The 17,639-nt window shown below is 51.9% G+C and overlaps 1 protein-coding gene across 1 annotated transcript in view; it reads right to left on the bottom strand.

The window, feature by feature from the left end:
- Positions 1-9,317, bottom strand: part of Fkbp5 (FKBP prolyl isomerase 5) — a 115,165-nt gene extending 105,848 nt beyond the window's left edge. Inside the window, exon 1 of the mRNA XM_029471443.2 lies at positions 9,199-9,317. The gene's annotated coding sequence lies outside the window, so the exon portion shown is untranslated. The remainder of the gene's footprint in view (positions 1-9,198) is intronic.
- Positions 9,318-17,639: the final 8,322 nt, after the last annotated feature.

The following is a 17,639-nucleotide window of genomic DNA, read 5'->3' as shown; positions in this document are numbered from 1 at the left end:
ATCTTGCTGTCCGCTCCCCTCTCCAGTAATAGCAGCTAAATGTATTTGGGTTTTTTTTTTTAAGGATTTATTTTTAAAAAAGGAAAAATAGCTGGGCGATGGTAGTGCAATGCCTTTAGTCCCAGCAAGTGGGAGGCAGAGGCAGGTGGATCTCTGTGAGTTCAAAGTCAGCCTGGTTTACAGATCGAGTTCCAGGACAGCCAAGGCTGTTACATAGAAAGACCGTATCTCAAAAAACAAAAATAAATAAATTAAATAACAACAACAATAATAATAATGGAAACAAATAATGAAAATAATTTTGGGTTTTCTTTTAAATTTGTTTTGTTTTTCTCTGTGTAGCAGCACTGGCTGTCCTGGACTCAATTTGTAGACCAGGCTTGTCTCAACATCACAGAGATCAGCCTGCCTCTGACTCCAGAGTGCTAGGATTAAAGGCATGTACCACCATGCCCAGCCAAAAATGATTGTTTTATGTGTGTGTGGGGGGGGGGGGCACCTGTCTGTCATGTACATGGGAACCCACAAAGGACAGGAAAGCCTGTGCTCTCTGGAGCTGGACTTACAGGCCTGTGGTACTGGGAACCACACCCAAGTCCTATGGAAAGGGAATACAGACTCTGAACTCCTGAGCCATCCCTTCGGCCCTCTTTTTAGTGTGAATGTGTTGTGCACACAAGTGAGTGTCCAGATTGTATCTATCAGGTGTGTCTATCAATTTTACACTTTCTTTTTTTTTTTTACTTTATTTATTTATTTATTTATTATATGTAAGTACACTGTAGCTGTCTTCAGACACTCCAGAAGAGAGCATCAGATTTCGTTACAGATGGTTGTGAGCCACCATGTGGTTGCTGGGATTTGAACTCAGAACCTTTGGAAGAGCAGTTGGTGCTCTTAACCACTGAGCCATCTCTCCAGCCCCCAATTTTACACTTTCTTTGTTGAGACAGGATCTCTCTCTGAACACGATGAGCTTGGGTCAGGCTAGGCTGGTTAGCCAGTAATTGCCTGGGATCCACCCCTGATATTGGGCTCACACAGATCTGAGCTCTGGAGATTTGAACTCAGGTTGTCTTGCTTTCAGAGTAAGCACACAAACCTGCTAAGCATCTCCTCAGGCTCAGCTATAATTTGTGTGTGTCTGTGTCTGTGTTTATTATGTGAGTGTGTGGTGTGTGAGTGTATATATGTGTGGTATGTGTGAATGTGTGTCATGTGTTTGAGTGTGTACATGAGTGTATGTGGTGTATGTATACGGTCTGTGTGTGTATGGTGTGTATAGTATGTGAATGTGTGCATGAGTGTGAGTGCATATATGTATGCTGTGTGTATGAGTGTATGTTATGTGAGTGTATGTGGCATGCGTGAGTGTCCTGTATTTGTTGAGTATGAGCGTATGAGTGTGTGTGGTATGTGTGTGAGTGTGTGATCTGTGTGTATAGTGTGTGCTGTGTGTGTGTGCATGGGTGTGTATGTGTGTTTGTGAGTCCTGTGTGTAGTGTGTGTGTTTGTGTGTGTGTGTGAGTCCTGTGTGTGTATGGTGTGTGTGAGTGTGCATGTGTGTGGGTTTGTGAGTGTATGTGTATATAGGAGTATTGTGTGTTTTCAAGGACTTGTGATGTGTGTGGTATGTGTATGTACTGTGTGTGAGAGTGTGTGCATGGGTGTATATGCATGTCTGAGTCCTGTGTGGTGGTGGTGGTGCTGTGTGGTGTGGGGGAGAATCTGTGTGTGTGTGTGTGTGAGTCCTGTGTATAGTGTGTGTGCATGGGTGTATATACATGTCTGAGTCATGTGTGTGTGCGTGTGTCTGTGAGTCCTGTGTGGTGTGGAGGGGGGCCTGTGTGGTGTGTGGGAGAGAGTGTGTGTGTGGTCTGTGTGTGTATAGTGTGTGTAGTATATGAGTGTGCATGAGTGTACTTATGTGTGATATGTGTGTATGGATGTGTATGTGTATGTGAGTTCTATGTATGTGTGTGAGTCCTATGTGTAGTCTGTGTGTGTGAGTATGTATGAGTGTATGTATGTGTGCTGTGTGTGCATGGGTATGTATGTGTATGTGTGAATCCTCTGTGTGTGTGTGTTTTTGCATTGTATGTCCATGCAACAATATACAGATCAGAGGAGAACCTTTAGAGTCAGTTCTCCCATGCCACCATTTGGGTCTCAGAACCGAGTCAAGCCATCAAGCTGGGCAGCAAGTACCTTTACCAACTGAGCTAGCTACCTCACCAGCCCCAGCAAAATGTAATTTTTAAAAATTTCTGTAAAAGGCTGGGTGTGGTGGCTCACACCTTTGATCTTATCACTCAAGAGTCAGGGGCAGACAAATCACTATTTCTGCCTGGCTAGTCTGTCTACACAGCAGCTTCCAGGCCAGTCAGGGCTAGTGAAGACCCTATATCAAAAAAAAAAAAAAAAAAAAAAAAACCAAAAAACAAAAAAGAAGACCATAAAATCAGCCTCTGTGGAAACTCCTAGAAGTCCCTGACAATAACCCAGTGGTCCGTTGGGCCTCCAGTTCCTAACGCTGAGGACTCTGACTCCACACTACATCTCCTTTGCTCCCCAAATTTATGAGACACAGAGACAGACCAGGAATGAGGTAGAACTTCCCCATCCGTGCAGTGCAGCCCCACGTCTGCCTGCCACTCCGGGTCCTGAGAATTAACTGCAAAGCAGAATGCACCGGTTTCCTCTTCCTAGGAGGGGCTTTCCCAGCCGGTCTCCTCGGGCCAGTCTAGGGCTGGGGGTTTAGGAAGTGGCGTCCAGTGAAAATCAAGAAGAAAAGTGCCTTTCTCGAATCCCCGAGCCGATCAGATCCGCCCCCCAGCAGCGAAGGACAGAATGGTGTTCTGCTTGAGACCTGGGGGCGCGGGAAAGGGTGGAGAGCCTGCTGAGGCTCTGTGACCCTGACAGGGCCAGAATCCCCCAGTTGCAACTGGTCCTCTCAGGGTGCCTGGGAGGGGCCCCAGTATCTGTGAGCCAGTGTGCTGTGGTGACTGTGCCTCTCAGCAGCAAGGGCAGGAAGCAGGAGAAGTCAGGACATCGGAGGGAAGAGGTCTCTGTCCTAACTGCAGCTGGAAGGGCCAGAGTCTCGTATTCCACGAGGTCCCCACCTCTTCTCCGAAACACTTGGACCCTGAAGCTCAAGCCAAGCTCTGGATGTTGGGGAGCTACCCCCTTGCCCCTTGAAGGCTTTTGGCGCACACCCAGCAGGGGGCTGGGGGTGTTCGCCTCACAATCCAGGTTCCTGTCTGGCTTCTGCTCTACCCAAAGAGATGGCAGGTCCTCAAGGGCGGGTGTGGTCGAGTGGGCAAGGAATTTCCCTGGAAACGGGAAGTACAAGATGTGTCAGTGTGGGATCCCAACTGAGCAAACCGAGGCGGAGGGGAGCCGGGAATGGGGAGGGGAGGGGGAAAGAGGAGAGCGACGGGGAGGGGAGGAGGATGGTAGAGATGGAGGGGTGGGAACAGGGAGGGAAGTGGGGGGATTGGGAAGGAGAGGAGAGGATCAGAGAGGAAGGAAGAAATGGAGGAGAGAGTAGAGGGAGGAGAAAGGGGGGGATAAAAGGGAAGGTGGGGGAGACGACGGGAGAGGAGGAGGATGGGAAGAGGGAGAAAAGAGGGGAGAGGGGAGGAAAAAGAAGAGGGGAGGGGAAGACGAGAAGCGAGGAAGGAAAAGGAGAGGTGGGGAGGGGAGGCTTTAATGGATCCTGTCTCTTGTATCTTGGGTTTTCAGGTCCCTGGAACTGGTCTGCCTTTGATCTCCACATTGAAACGTGACAAAGCTTTGATTGTCCCAGCCCTGTGTGAAATGATCTTCTCCTAAATCCCACCCCACCCCCACCCCCGGGCAAGCCCCTGGATGACCCTTTTTCCCTTAACTGTCAGATGATGAAAAAGCAGGCTTAGGACTGTGACAGGTGAGACAGAGCCTGGGAGACTGGGGGGAGGGGGGCGGGGGGGGGTCAGGGACTGTGTATTCAGGGGACAAAGAGACAAAGTTTCAGAGACTAAACCTGCTTAGCTAATTCAGGACAGCTGAGTGTTGCTCCTGATACTTGGTACCAAAAAAAAAAAAAAAATTGACTTTATAGTCACAAGTTATGATTGATGGATGGATTTTGAGATGAGGTTTCACTATGTACCCCCAGCTGCCCGGACACTCACTATGGAGACCAGGCTAACCTTACACGCTCACAGAGTTCTGTTTGCTTTTGCCTCCTGAGTGATAGGATTAAGGCGTGGTGTCACCACACCCAACCTCCAGTTGTGATTCTTGGCCAGAGGTCTTCAGCCACTCTGAGCCTCAGTTTCCATCTCTACAAAATGGGTCCCCTTATCTTTTCATCATGTCCTGGAGAATGGTGTGTTTCACTTGCCAAGCTCCTTCATGCCTTGGGGGAAGCACCTTGGAGGAGCCGTGCTGCTGCTTTTGTGGGGAGAACTGGCCCTCCAGATGTTCCCTGGAACTGCTGGTTTCTCTGCTGGGCGGGTACACCCGGACTCTCAGCAACCTCCCTGTTCATTTCTCTCTCACACATCTGATCCCACATTATCTGCTAATTTGTTTCATTTGCCTGCTTGTTTATGGCCCTAACCACCCAGGATGTAAGTTTCTTGAGAGCAGAGCCAGCCCAGGGCAGCACTAAGCGTTTGCTGGGCATCAGATGGATGACCTCTGAGCTCTTTCGAATGAATGAACAGCCAGGCTTGCAAAGGACATTAGATTTAAGTGACTGATTCTCCCACAGGCCTCCCTGAGCCAAAGGGCAGTAAATGTTCCTTAATAGAGGCCTGCAGAACACTCTGGGCCTGGCCCTCACCCAGCCCTGAAGCTCCCCGGGTACAGGGAGCCGTGAGGCTGTCTGAGCTTCCGGCTGCTCCAGGATAAAGGTCAGCCCTTTGCTGGAACACAAGGTACTGCACCGTCTGGGCCTGCCTGCCTCTGGCCTCATCCCCCTGGCCTCCTCAACCTGCACTCTGTGTCCAGCCAGACCAAACAGTGCCTGCTGCCTGCCGGAGAGCACAGGACTGCTTCACACCCTGTGTCCCTTGTACCTGGAACAGTTTGCACTGTGCTGTGCCTAGCCAGCTCTCTGCAGACCTGAAGAAGATTAACTTTCTCCAAAGAGCCCTGCCAGAACCTTCTGCTCTGGTCACACCCAGGTCCCCAAGTTCCCAAGGCCTTAGGATATGGTTTTATGTATTTGCATGTTATCCAGAGGCCTTAAGGAGAATGAACTGAACAACCAGTATCTATGCCTCTAGGGGAGTTGCTCTCAACCGGTGAGTCGAGACCCACTTGGAAGTCAAAGGACACTTTCATAGAGGTCACATATCAGATATCCTGCATGCCAGATATTTACATTATGATTCATAGCAGTAGAAAAATTAGTTATGAAATAGCAACAAAAATAACTTTATGGTGGGGGGAATCATCAGAACACGAGGAGCTGTATTGAAAGGTCATCACTCTAGGAAGATTGAGAACCACTGCTCTGGGCAAGGCACAATGCCAATTGCACACAGTAGGGTGCTTAATAAAGACAGCTTTTTGAGTCTGGGTCCCAGGGCATATGTTAGGCAATGAATAAGTGCCCTTTGAATTCATGAGCCTGACACTTGCAGAAAAGTCCAGGGAAAGATAATCTGTACTGGGGGAACCTGGGAGGGATAAAGTTAGTTCTTGGGAAATGAGCTAGGCTAATGACCCACATGGTGGACAGAGAGAACTGATTCCCTCTGACTGCCAATGTGAGTGTGGTGCATATGTTCTTACACACACACACACACACACACACACGTAAATAAACAAAATGTAATATTCTGTGTAAACAGAACTCTGGGTAAGCAAGGGTAGGAAAAAGAGGAAGAATGAACTTAGAGGAAGAAAAAGCTGCCCAGAACACAGTGTCCCCCAGAGAGCCACTGAGGACAGGAAGCCAGAAACCAGCACAGAACAGCCTCACTCTGCTATTTGGTGTCTCTGCTCCATCTGCTTTGGTAGCAGAGAGAAGCCTGAGCAGGCACTGTGGAGCTGTGACCCTCTCCTCCTCTCCTGGGGTGGTAGGGCTCTGTGAGAGGCCACACATCGCCGGATATAGGACATCCTGGAAGTTTCTTCATCCCCCTGCTCAGAAGAGCCCTGTGACAGGAAGCAAGGCACCTCGACCTTGGGTGACCACTGCAGCGTTCCCAAGCAGCAGGGTGGCTGCTGGTCCTCCTCAGAGGAGACTCAGGCTCATGCTAAGTTTGGATAGACCTGGGACACTGATAGCCAGGGACATTGCCTAGATTCTTCCCAAAGCCCTGTTGTGGACAGTGGTAAGAAAGGCCCATGCTCCTGTGAGCTGGGCAAGGTGACATAACCCTGTCTTCCCAGAACTCAGAAGACAGAGGCAGGTGGATCAAGTGTTCATGGTCATTGTCAGCTGCACAGAGAATTTAAGGCTAGCCTGAGCTATGTAAGTCATATCAGCCCATTTGTCTCTAGGTAAGTTGTTACAGGCAGACCAAATATCCCAAGCTGGGGGCCATGACAGGGAAGTCTGACACTCCAAATCTACTAGTGGTATCACAGGGACCTTGCAAATAGATTTTAGCCTGTCCCGTGGGCCAGTGTCTGTCGCCAATGGTGTTTGTAATCCCACTGCTTAGGAGGCTGGGACAGGAGGGTCATGAACTCAAGGCTAGCCTGGGATATATAGCAAGGTCGTGTCTATAAATGAAACGTGATGTTCCAGTTTGCAGCTCTGCTGGGGACTGTGAGTCCTGATAATGAAAGGCTGGGGTGGATCCCTGCCCTCCCCAGGGCCCTATCTCTGCCTGTGCCCTGTGGCTGGCAGGGGACATCTGTCATACTTGAACAGTCAAGCTTTAAGGTGTCCACCCCTCTGGTCCAGCTGGGCTCAGATGCAGCTGAAGTGCAAGAAACAAATACAGACAATGAATGGGTTCAGGAAAGGGGTCAACCACAGCCTCAGAGATGCTGTGGCGAGGAGGGGAGAGGCGGGGGGGGGGGGGGAACAGAGACACAGACAGACACAGAGAGAAAGACAGAGAGACAGAGAGTGACAGAGATGACATAGAGAGAGACAGAGACACACACACAGAGACAGACAGAGAGAGAACTACAGAGAGACAGAGAAAGAGATACAGAGAGAAAGACAATGACACAGAGAGGTACACAAAGAGAGACAGACTGACAGAGACAGAGTGAGACAGAGAGAGACAGATGACACACAGAGAGAGACAGAGAGACAGAGAGAGACACATAGAGAGAGAGAAACAGAAAGACAGAGAGAGAGAAAGGCAGAGAGACAGAGAAAGACAGAGACAGAAACAGAGAGGGACAGAGAAACAGACAGAGTGAATATGAACTGGGGGCTTCCTGAACCCTTCTGGAGTTTGCCTTCCCCCTCTAAGGTAAACTCCCTGGGCTCTCCACCACTCCATAGACTGTGGGGACCAGGGACTGAAGGCTGACTCTCTGAGCTATGGGGACACAGCTGGGAGATGGGCAGATGAGAGCCAGTGCTGGACAGCAGGATGCCACCGCTGGAGAAGAAGTATAAATAAGAAACAGCCAGGGTGGGACTGGACAGAGGCCATTTGAAACACACGGTACATTCCGGCCCCAGGGTAACACACTGTACCAAGCTTCCTAAGAGGTGGGAACATGGCAGACAGCGCTGTGGGAAGGCATCAGGGGAGGAGCCTCCTCCTCCCCCAACTTCTCCCTCAGATCGGGCACCCCAGAGAAAGACCCTGTCCCTTTGGTGGCCACAGGAACCCTACCATAGTTCCTCTCCCAGTTCCAGATAGGGGCTTGGGTGTGGGATGAAGGTGGGAGAGGGTGGGCTGCCACCACAGCCCAGGTGACATGGGGGGCAGGGAGGTAGCAAGCATTCTTCAAACAGGGACTCACAGAGCCATAGCATGAGAGAGCTGCAAGGGAGGTGACAGAGGAAGTGCCTCGTCCAAGGTCACACAGCCAGCCGTTCAGGGGGTGGGACAGAGCTATCCAGTGCTGGGCAGTGCTGGGCACTCTTGGGTGTAGGATGTGGGTGTGGCAGGCCAGGGAACAGGCAGTGCCCAAGGACTGAGGTGGGGAGCCCACATTCAAGGCTGCCCCACCACAATTTGCTTGGCCTTGAGTGGGCGAGGCTTGGGTGCTGTCCCCTTTCTAACCCTTCCCTCAAAACTCCCCCTGAAATAGCAGAGCTAATACATGGGAAATATTTAGCATGAAGACTAGGGCGGATGTCAACTAAAATGAGTCACCTCCACCCCTCCCCATTCTCCTCCCCCCACCCCTCCACACACTCATACTCACACACAAAACCCAGGGCATAGAACTTTCTGGGAGGTCTCTCTGTGGTTGATACACACTTTTTAGGTGCTGGCCACCTGTTGTTTTGGGTCCCCATGTGGTCACTCGAGGTTTGTTTGTCACTTCAACTGGCTTACAACAATGCCCCAAAGGTATTTTGTTGAACAGCAGCCTCAGTGTTAGACTTGGCCTGGGAGAGATGAGTTGGGCTGAGGTTAGGGGTATGAATGAGGAGGCCTTAAGAAAAACGTCGGCTTTGTTTCAGCTTCAAGGGTCTTCTAATCTGGTTAGAACTGGCTGAGTGAACGGATAGCTACAACAGGGGACAGACCCCAGGCTGCTGAGCATCAGGTTGCTGCAAAGGAAGTTGGGTGTGGGGAGAGAAGGGGGTTCAGGGTTTAGTTGGTGCGTCCTATTCTAGGGCAAGAGGGATGAGGAGAGCGAAGGCAGGCACCACCCTGACAGACAGTGCACAGAAACTGGAGGTATGGGAAGAAGAGAGAAGATAGGGCCTTAGGAATGATGTCTGTGCCTATGAATCTAGAGAGAGGGGGCTGGCTCAAGGGTTGAGAGTGATCGATGCTCTTGCAGATGACCTGAGTTCGGTTCCCAGTGCCCACACTAGGTGGCTGACCACTACCTGGATCCCCAGCTCCTGGGGATTTGATGCCCTCTTCTGGACTCCAAACTCTGTGTGTGTGTGTCCCCGCGTGCGTGCTCTCTCTCTCTCTCTCTCTCTCTCTCTCTCTCTCTCTCTCTCTCTCTCTCTCACACACACACACACACACACACACACACACAACACACACACACAAATTAAAAATAAGATAGATATTAAAAAAAGAAAGTATGTCTCACTTTTCATGACCTCCTTAGCGGGACCACCCCAGAGCGTTCCATGTGTAGCCGCTCAGGCTCGGCACACAGTCCTCTCTTTGGAGAGGAGCCAGCACTTGATGTTGTCTTTGCAGATCGGGCTGAGAGAAATAAATGATGGCTCTCAGTAACACACCAGTGTTTGGGGGCTGGACAATAGGCAGAGCCTTTGGGGTCCTCTTGCGCCGCCCTGCCCCGGCTCTACCACTCCCACTAGGCGCTCCCTCCTCTTAGCATCCTGCCAGGGGCTTCCCAAGCTTTCCAAAAAAGCTGGGCTTGCTTGCGGGCTCCGGGAATCCCTGGAGTCTCCGTGCTCCCGAAGTCTGTGACGGATCAAGGGGGGGTGGGGGTGAGGAAAGGGAAGGATGCTTAAATTGACCCCCTCAAAGCGGGCTTCTGTTGTCACGTGACCACATTCCAGGTCTCCCAAGTCTGGGTCTGGCGTGCTTCCAACTGTCCTTCTGCAGCACCAAGACTAAGCATTTGTATGGAAGGAGGGTGGGGGCTCTCAACACCTGCCCCAGCCCCCAACTGTCCTCATATTCTATAAATCCGGGGGTAGGGGATGCACCCAGCCAGGGAATCTGGAGAGGCGTGGGTGCTCCGAGGCTGGCGAGTGCTCAGGGCTGCTGGGGCCCACCCTACAGGGGTGCCTTCTGAGAGTCCCCGCGGCCACGGGAGGCTGCGCCACAGCGCAAGCCGCGAGCACAAACAGGGCGAGGAGGCTGGTGTGAGCGCCTGGGCCCGCTGCCAGCGCGCTGGGGCTGGAACACAATGTCCCGGGCGAGAGCAGGCGGGCGGGCGGGCGGGCGGGCGAGCGTGAGGGAGAACAGCCTGACTCAGCAGCTGGGTAAGTGGGTGTGCTCGCCCGCTCCCCAGATCAACCGCTCCTGCAGCCTGCGGTCAGCAGCCGGCTCCGCACTGGGAGGGAGGGCGAGGCGCTGCAAGACCGCCACATGGTCGGGTACGAGACCTCCTCACCCCTCCAAGAAGCCATCTCCCGACCCTCCGGGTCGGAGCACCGTAGGCTCAGCTCACCTGGGACCGGAGTACCCTCCTCACTGTACCCACGCATGGGGAGAACCACGGAGATGCCGGCTACAGGCCTCTTGGCTCCTCCAAGCCCCACCCACTCTGGGACGCCTCTGGAGGTCTCAAGAGTGGCTTGTGACTGTTAGTTGCAGGGAAAGCAGTTTGCTTTGGGGTTTGGTGGGTAAGGGTACCAAGGAAGAGCATCCTAGAAGAATTAAGAGAGAGTTCTGCCCCGTCCTCGTTTGACCCAGAGTGTTGTGTCTCTTCCGGTCCCCCTCCTTTCAAAACCACTGGGGCCCTGAAGATTTCCTCCCTGGAGGGAGGGAGGGAGGGAGAAGCAGGTGGCGTGGTCCTCTGAAGCCTGAGACTCTGCTTTTTCTGTAGTCTCCACCCTCCCACCTGAAGCCACAGCAAAGGCCCCAGAAGCTGGCCACCCAGCCACAAAATTCCTCCTTCCCGCTTGCTGATTCTTGTGGTCCGGTGGGGCCATTGACAATGAGGCAAAAGGCCAGAGGAGGGTGGTTCCTAGGGAGGAGGGGCTGTTCAGTACTCTAGTCTCCTGGGGTGTCTTCAAGGTACCCCTAGGGACACCCTGTGCCTGGAGAGTGCCAGGCTGGCAGGAAGGGGCTCTGTTCTCTGCTGGATTCCGGGAAAGGTTTTGGCAGACAGCACGCGCCTGGGTTCCAGGGCCTTCCAGGCTGAAGTTTAGGGGAGGGACCCTAGGCTGCTGAAGTATCTCACCTGGGCCTACTGTTCCCAGACCATCTGATTGCGCCATCCCCAAACTCTGTAGCTGCGGATGAGGCCAACATGGGTCCAGGCTAGGGACCACCTTTCAGCACAATACACATTTCAGCCGACCCTCGCCAAATCATCTGGGAGAGACTTAGCCCCCTTAAACCCCAAACAGCAGCTATCCCAACTGACAACCACAGGTCTGTCCCTGGTGCCCATGTTTGCTGGTGTCAGTGAAACTCTGACCTGGACACGCTCAGAAGGCAGAGGAGCTGGCAATGTCCTCCCCATCTTTGGTTCCCTACCAAACATTTGCCTTCCCATGACCTACAAGTGACCAACTGACCATGTTCCTAGCCCAGGCACATCCCCATTGCCCACTGAGGCCCAATCCCCCAAACTCCCTACAGTGGTAGGCTAATTTTTAGGGGGCTGTGGATTAAATCTAAGGTCTTACTGTACGAGGCAGGCAGTTTACCACTGAACAAAATCTTTACTTTTAATTTTTTTGGTTGTTTTTATTTTTGTTTGTTTGTTTGTTTTCCGAGACAGGGTTTCTCTGTAGAGCCCTGGCTGTCCTGGAACTCACTCTGTAGACCAGGCTGGCCTCGAAAATCTCCCTGACTCTGCCTCCCAAGTGCTGGGATTAAAGGCATGTGCCACCACTGCCTGGCTACTTATAATTTTTAAAAATTAAATTGCTGGGTGTTCCCAGTCTCCACTCCTCTAACACCAGCACTGCCTCTCGCTTACTTGCCAAGGAAGAAGGGGGATAAGCCAAGAGGTGCCCCCTGTGGTAAAGCCCCCAAGAAACAGCCTCCTACAAAAGCTACTCCCAAGAGTGTGCCCTCTACTGGAGGGGTGAAGAATGTCATCATTACAGGCCTGGTTGATATCTGGAGCTGGTCGGAAGCAAGTGAAGCCTATCTGGTTGGCCTTTTTAAAGACACCCACCTGTGTGCTATCCATGTCAAACTTGTAACAATTGTGCCAAGAGAGAGCCAGGTGGTGTGCTGTATATGCAGAGAACATGCTTAAGAGTCCAATATGGGGCTGGTGAGATGGCTCAGTGGGTAAGAGCACCCGACTGCTCTTCCGAAGGTCCGGAGTTCAAATCCCAGCAACCACATGGTGGCTCACAACCATCCATAATGAGATCTGACTCCCTCTTCTGAAGACAGCTACAGTGTACTTACATATAATAAATAAATAAATCTTAAAAAAAAAAAAGAGTCCAATATGGCTGGGTAGTGGTGGCGCACGCCTTTAATCCCAGCAATCGGGAGGCAGAGGTAGGCAGATTTCTAACGAGGCCATCCTGGTCTACAGAGTGAGTTCCAGGACAGCCAGGGCTACACAGAGAAACCCTGTCTCGAAAAAACAAAAAAAAAAAAAAAAAAAAGGTCCAATATGAGAGGAAACATTTCCTTCTCAAAACCATATGTATTGTTTCCTCTTCTTTCTTTATCGGTAGCTCTGAATGTTACACATCTCCCTATGAGGTCAAAGGGCACCTAAGGATATGACTGCAGGTGGAGAAACAGGGGACAAAAATCAGGTGTCGGCAGCTTCTCCACTCTTAGTTCTGTGTGAATTTTGATGTAAAGAGTTAACACAAGCAAAATGTTTCAGCGAACACATTTTTGTCATCAGGTTTGGTGGCCAGTGTTTTCCCTGTTGAGCTGGCTCATCTTGCTGACTCCCGTTGGTTAACTTGTATGTAACTGTTCTCTCTGATGTCAGCGTTGGATCTGTCACCAAACATCAGGTTCTCCACTCCACTTTTGCTTCATTTGTTCTTTTTATTTTATTTTATTTATTTACTTATTTATTTTGAGACAGGGTTTCTCTGTGTAGCCCTGGCTGTCCTAGAACTCACTCTGTAGACCAGGCTGGCCTCGAACTCAGAAATCCACCTGCCTCTGCCTCCCAAGTGCTGGGATTGATTAAAGGCGTGCGCCACCACGCCCGGCTCTTTTTTTTTTTTTTCATTACTTTTCCCAGTCCCTTCTCTCCAGCACCATAGATGCCACCTTTGGCCCAAATGGTCCTGCTTCCTAACCCAGGCTTTTCCTGGCTCCTCCCAAACACCATTTACTGTGTATGTTATCACCTTCAGCCAAACACACTGGGTACACTGAGTACTACCCTGTGTGTTCCCAGAGCAAAGGCTGGGGGTTTATCCTTGTCAATTCCAGCCTACAGGACTGAGCACAGCCCTGCCGCACTGTGAGAGGACATCAGATGTTCTCAAGTGACCCAGCCACCCATTTGATTCAACAATTCCCCTCACCTTCCTCTTACTCTCCCTCTCCTCAGTTGGTATGTTCAGTCCCACCCAGCGTAGCACCTCCCTGATGCTCTCCCAGGTCGTCTTCTTTAAACATGTACTGTGTACCTATTTAGTGAGTGTGGATGCAGGTGTAACATGGCTGAAGGTGGGTGTCACAAGACAAGTTACAGAAATCGATTCTTTTTGCCATGTGGGTCCCCAAGACATCAGATTTAGCAGCAAGCACCTTTACCCACTGGAGCTGTCTTGCTGGCCCTTTGTCCCTATTTCTCACTCACCTCAGACTCCTCAGAGGTTGGAGGAAGGAGAAAGGTACCCTCAGGGAGTTTGTGCTAAGCTTCAAACACTTGGGGGCACAGAGTGAAAAGATAGCAGCTGCTGACATACCTGCTCCTGTGATACAGCGCCACAGTCAGGGGCAGAAGGCACGGGGGAGGGGCTGTGGACATGAATAAATTGGTACAATGCTTGCCAAACATGAAGAAACATGAAGGAGACCCCGGGTCCCTCCATCCATGAGGTGGGGGTGGGGGTGTGAGGTACACACCTGTAATTCCAGCATTCCAGAGATAGAGGCAGGAAGATCAGATGTTTAAGGTTATTCTTGGCTAAATAGAAAATTTGAGTGGTGGCGCACGCCTTTAATCCCAGCACTCGGGACGCAGAGGCAGGTGGATTTCTGAGTTCCAGGCCAGCCTGGTCTACAGAGTGAGTTCCAGGACAGCCAAGGCTACACAGAGAAACCCTGTCTCGAAAAACCAAAAAAAAAAAAAAAAAAGCCTTTCTATGGCTGAACCACTAGTTAGGTGTTCTTTGCAGGAACAGTCTCTCTCTCTCTCTCTCTCTCTCTCTCTCTCTCTCTCTCTCTCACACACACACACACACACACACACACAGGTACTGTGATCCTAGCTTCACAGTCACCTCCCACCTCCTGACCTACCTGGGAATGCACCTTCCACAGGAAAGGCTCTGACAATCTCAACCCTATTTTGATCCTTTTAAACAGCCTCCAACCTGTTCTAGGTTTTATTGCTTAATTATGTTCTGTGGTATCTTCACCCCACCCCCACCCCCACCCCCGTTTCCCTGTAGGCTGTAAACTCCTTCATGACTGGGTTAGGGGCAGGATTGTTCTTTGATACCATTTAATTATAGTCTAAAATCGAAGCCAGAGGTAGAACCCTCACCCACAGGCTTGGGTCCCAACCTGGTTCCAACACTTAGCTATTGGGCTTAAAGTCCTGGTTCCAACACTTAGCTATTGGGCTTAGGGTCCTCTGAGAGCTCAGACTCAGTTCCTAGGCTGTAAAAGGCACCAGAAATACAACTGGGCAAAGATCACAAGACCTAAAATGCTGGGAAGGAGTTGGTACGTGGTGAGCATGGAACACTTTGTCCTCCTTCCCTGAATAGCTGAGACCTTCCATGAATTAGAGAACCAAGTCTTCACTGATTAGTGCTCACTCTGGGGTACTTGACAAGAGAAAGGAGACACTGAATAATTGCATAGCTCAGTGGATAAAGGTGCCGCCAAGCCTGACATGAGTTGGGGTCTCACAAGGTAGAAGAGAACCAACTCCCACAAATTGCCTGCCCTCATATCTCCAGATGCACGTTATAGCACACGAGCCCCAGCCCCCCACAGTAAATTTAATAAAAAGACATTACATCTATCCCAGGATCATATCCTGGGTGCATGGCCACTCCACCCGGCTTGGTGACAACCTGTGAACCGCAGACTTGGTGAGAGAAAAACAGTCCCTAAGAATGGCGCCAAGCATAAATATCTGTTGAATCAAAAAATCAAGCGAGTCAATTAAAAAAGCAAAGACAGAAACGTCCCACCCCGCCGAGCCCCCAGCCCAGCCGCACCCTGTCCTGGAGCCCTAGTAAGCCATAGTCCCCAAAGTCCGCTTGTCTACAGCCCCGCCTCCGATTGCCTTGGAAACAATGACGTTAATCGAGGGGGTGTGGCCTCTCTCCATCCTCTCAAACGTTGTGAGCCGCGCCTTAGCACAACCTGGAGGGGAAGATGAGGTTAAGGTTGCTGGGTACTCCCCCGTTCCTTAGGCCGGAGATAGCTAAGCACACCGGTCTGCGCCCACGAGAGCGCCCGCCTTGCGCTTGCCCTTGGCATTTAGCGTAAGATCGCGAGAGAGCGGGCCTGGGTCCCCGGGAACCGCCCCTGGCGATTTAGGGGGCTTCTGGAGACTGCAGGCTTGTGTCCTCGGAAGACCACCATACTCTCCACCCTCAACGTTGTCCGGGTGGGCGCAATCCTGCGCCTACCCGGGCACCCCAGACTCCCTGCGCGCCCTGGGCGCGGGCGGGAAGGGGTTAAGCAAGGTGCCGGCTCGGGGCGCGGCGCGTGTGGAGGAGGGGAGCGGGGAAGAAAGTGAGAGCGGGGGCGGGGGACCCGAGCGAAAGAACATCCTGTGCCGCCGCCGGATGCGAGAGGCGGGGGCGCGGGGGAGGCTGGGCGATGCGCTCCGCCCCGCGCTCCTCCTCCCGGGCGCTGCCCGCTCCCGCGCTTCGTACTGCTGCTTCTGGTCCCTACGCCTTCGCGGGTCATGAGCTTGCCAGAGGGGCCCCTCAGCTCGAGTTCCCCGGCAGGGGTAAGCGCGGGGAGTGTGGGATCCGCTGTGAGGAACGGGCACCCCCCCCCCCAAGCTTTTTCCGCTGAACACTGATGGCGAGCTGTTCCCTGCGCAGCGCTAGGATCGGCACCTTCTCTGAGCCAGTCCTGCTGCCAGTACTTTCAGGACTAACACAGAAAAGCTGGTTGTGGAATTCGAAACCCTCACACTCTTGGGATTAGAACCGGAATCGGTCGGGCCGCAGGGGGCTTTTCACTGGGAATAGCGAAGACTCAAATCCCTTAGCTGATAAGGCTCCCGAGAGAGGCCTCTCGGAAGTCATGATAGGCGCTTGCCGACACAGTTCGATCCCCAGGTCGCACAAGGTGAAAGGCAAGAGCCACCGATTTACATAAATTGCTCTCTGACCTCCATACATGTGCCTTGGACACCCATGCTTGGGGAAGCCAGGTATGGTGGCTTTGAACCCAGCACTCAAGAGGCGGACGCAAGAAGATCTGTAGTTGAGGCCGAGCTCTTGGACTACTACTACATAGACTGGGGAAAAAAAAAGTTAAAAAAAAATATGGGGGTGGGGAGAGCTAGCTATCTAGGCAATGCTCTTTAACTTGATCCAATCAGAAAAGAGCCTCACTAGCAAATGCAATGGCGCTATTAATGTCAGCTTTTCGAAATACAGGTTTAGTATCAAACTGCTATGTAATGATGACCTTGAACTTGTGACCACCCATACCTCTACCTCCCGAGAGTGCGGGCAGAGGATGGAGGTTACAGAAGTGTAGCACAGCCGGGTGTATACCAGGCCCCCAACACCACCTGGAGCCCTAAGGACGCTGAAACACTCATGGCCCACGCTTGGTTGAGGAGAATGAGGAAGTGGCTTTGGAGTTCCACGGGTGGATGATGAGCCTTAGGGGCAGCAGCTCAGCGATGTGGGCTCAGGGTATGTACCCTGGTTTGTCGCTAGTGGAGGCATTGAAGAGGGTTAGGCTTGCCGCCTGCACTTGAACCTCGTGGATCCTCATCACGACCGGTCAGTATGTATCATGCTGCTTAATGAGCAGGTTCAGCCTCCACAGGCATCTCCACACGGAGGGTCTCCAAACACGTCCCTTTCCACGGTGGGCAATGTCAGCTAAACTGACCTGCAAGGAAGCCCTGGATGATACCAACCCCAGAAGTTGAAAAGCTACCACGGGGTGGGTGCTGGGGCGGGCTGTGACTTTGTTGGTAGGGCCCTTCAGTGCATGTGGCCAGCCCTGAGTTCAGTCCCCAGCTCCAAATAAAGCAGACACGATGTACTCCGGAAGATGGTGGAGGTGGTGCTGGGAATTCAGGATCATCCTCACCTCCATAAGCAGAGTGTGAGGCCAGCCTAAGCCACCGCTCTCAAAAGCAGATAGGGCGTACCTGCTGGGTTTGTGTGTCAACTTGACACCAGCTGGAGTTATCACAGAGAAAGGAGCTTCCCTTGACGAAATGCCTCCATGAGATCCAGCTGTAGGGCATTTTCTCAATCAAGAGTAGGAAGGCCCAGCCCATTGTGGGTGGTGCCATCCCTGGGCTGGTAGTCCTGGGTTCAAAAGCAAGCTGAAAAAGCAAGGGGAAGCAAGCCCCTTAAATAGCACTCTTCCATGACCTCTGCATCAGCTCCTGCCCCTAGGTGAGTTCCTGTCCTGACTTCCTTTGGTGATGAACAGTAATGAGGAAGTGTAAGCTGAATAAACCCTTTCCTCCCCAACTTACTTCTTAGTCATGATGTC

Source organism: Mus caroli, unplaced genomic scaffold (assembly GCF_978045245.1).
Source record: "Mus caroli unplaced genomic scaffold, Mus_caroli_1 scaffold_18, whole genome shotgun sequence".
Lineage (NCBI taxonomy): Eukaryota > Metazoa > Chordata > Mammalia > Rodentia > Muridae > Mus > Mus caroli.
This window is presented reverse-complemented; position numbering and strand designations above follow the sequence as displayed.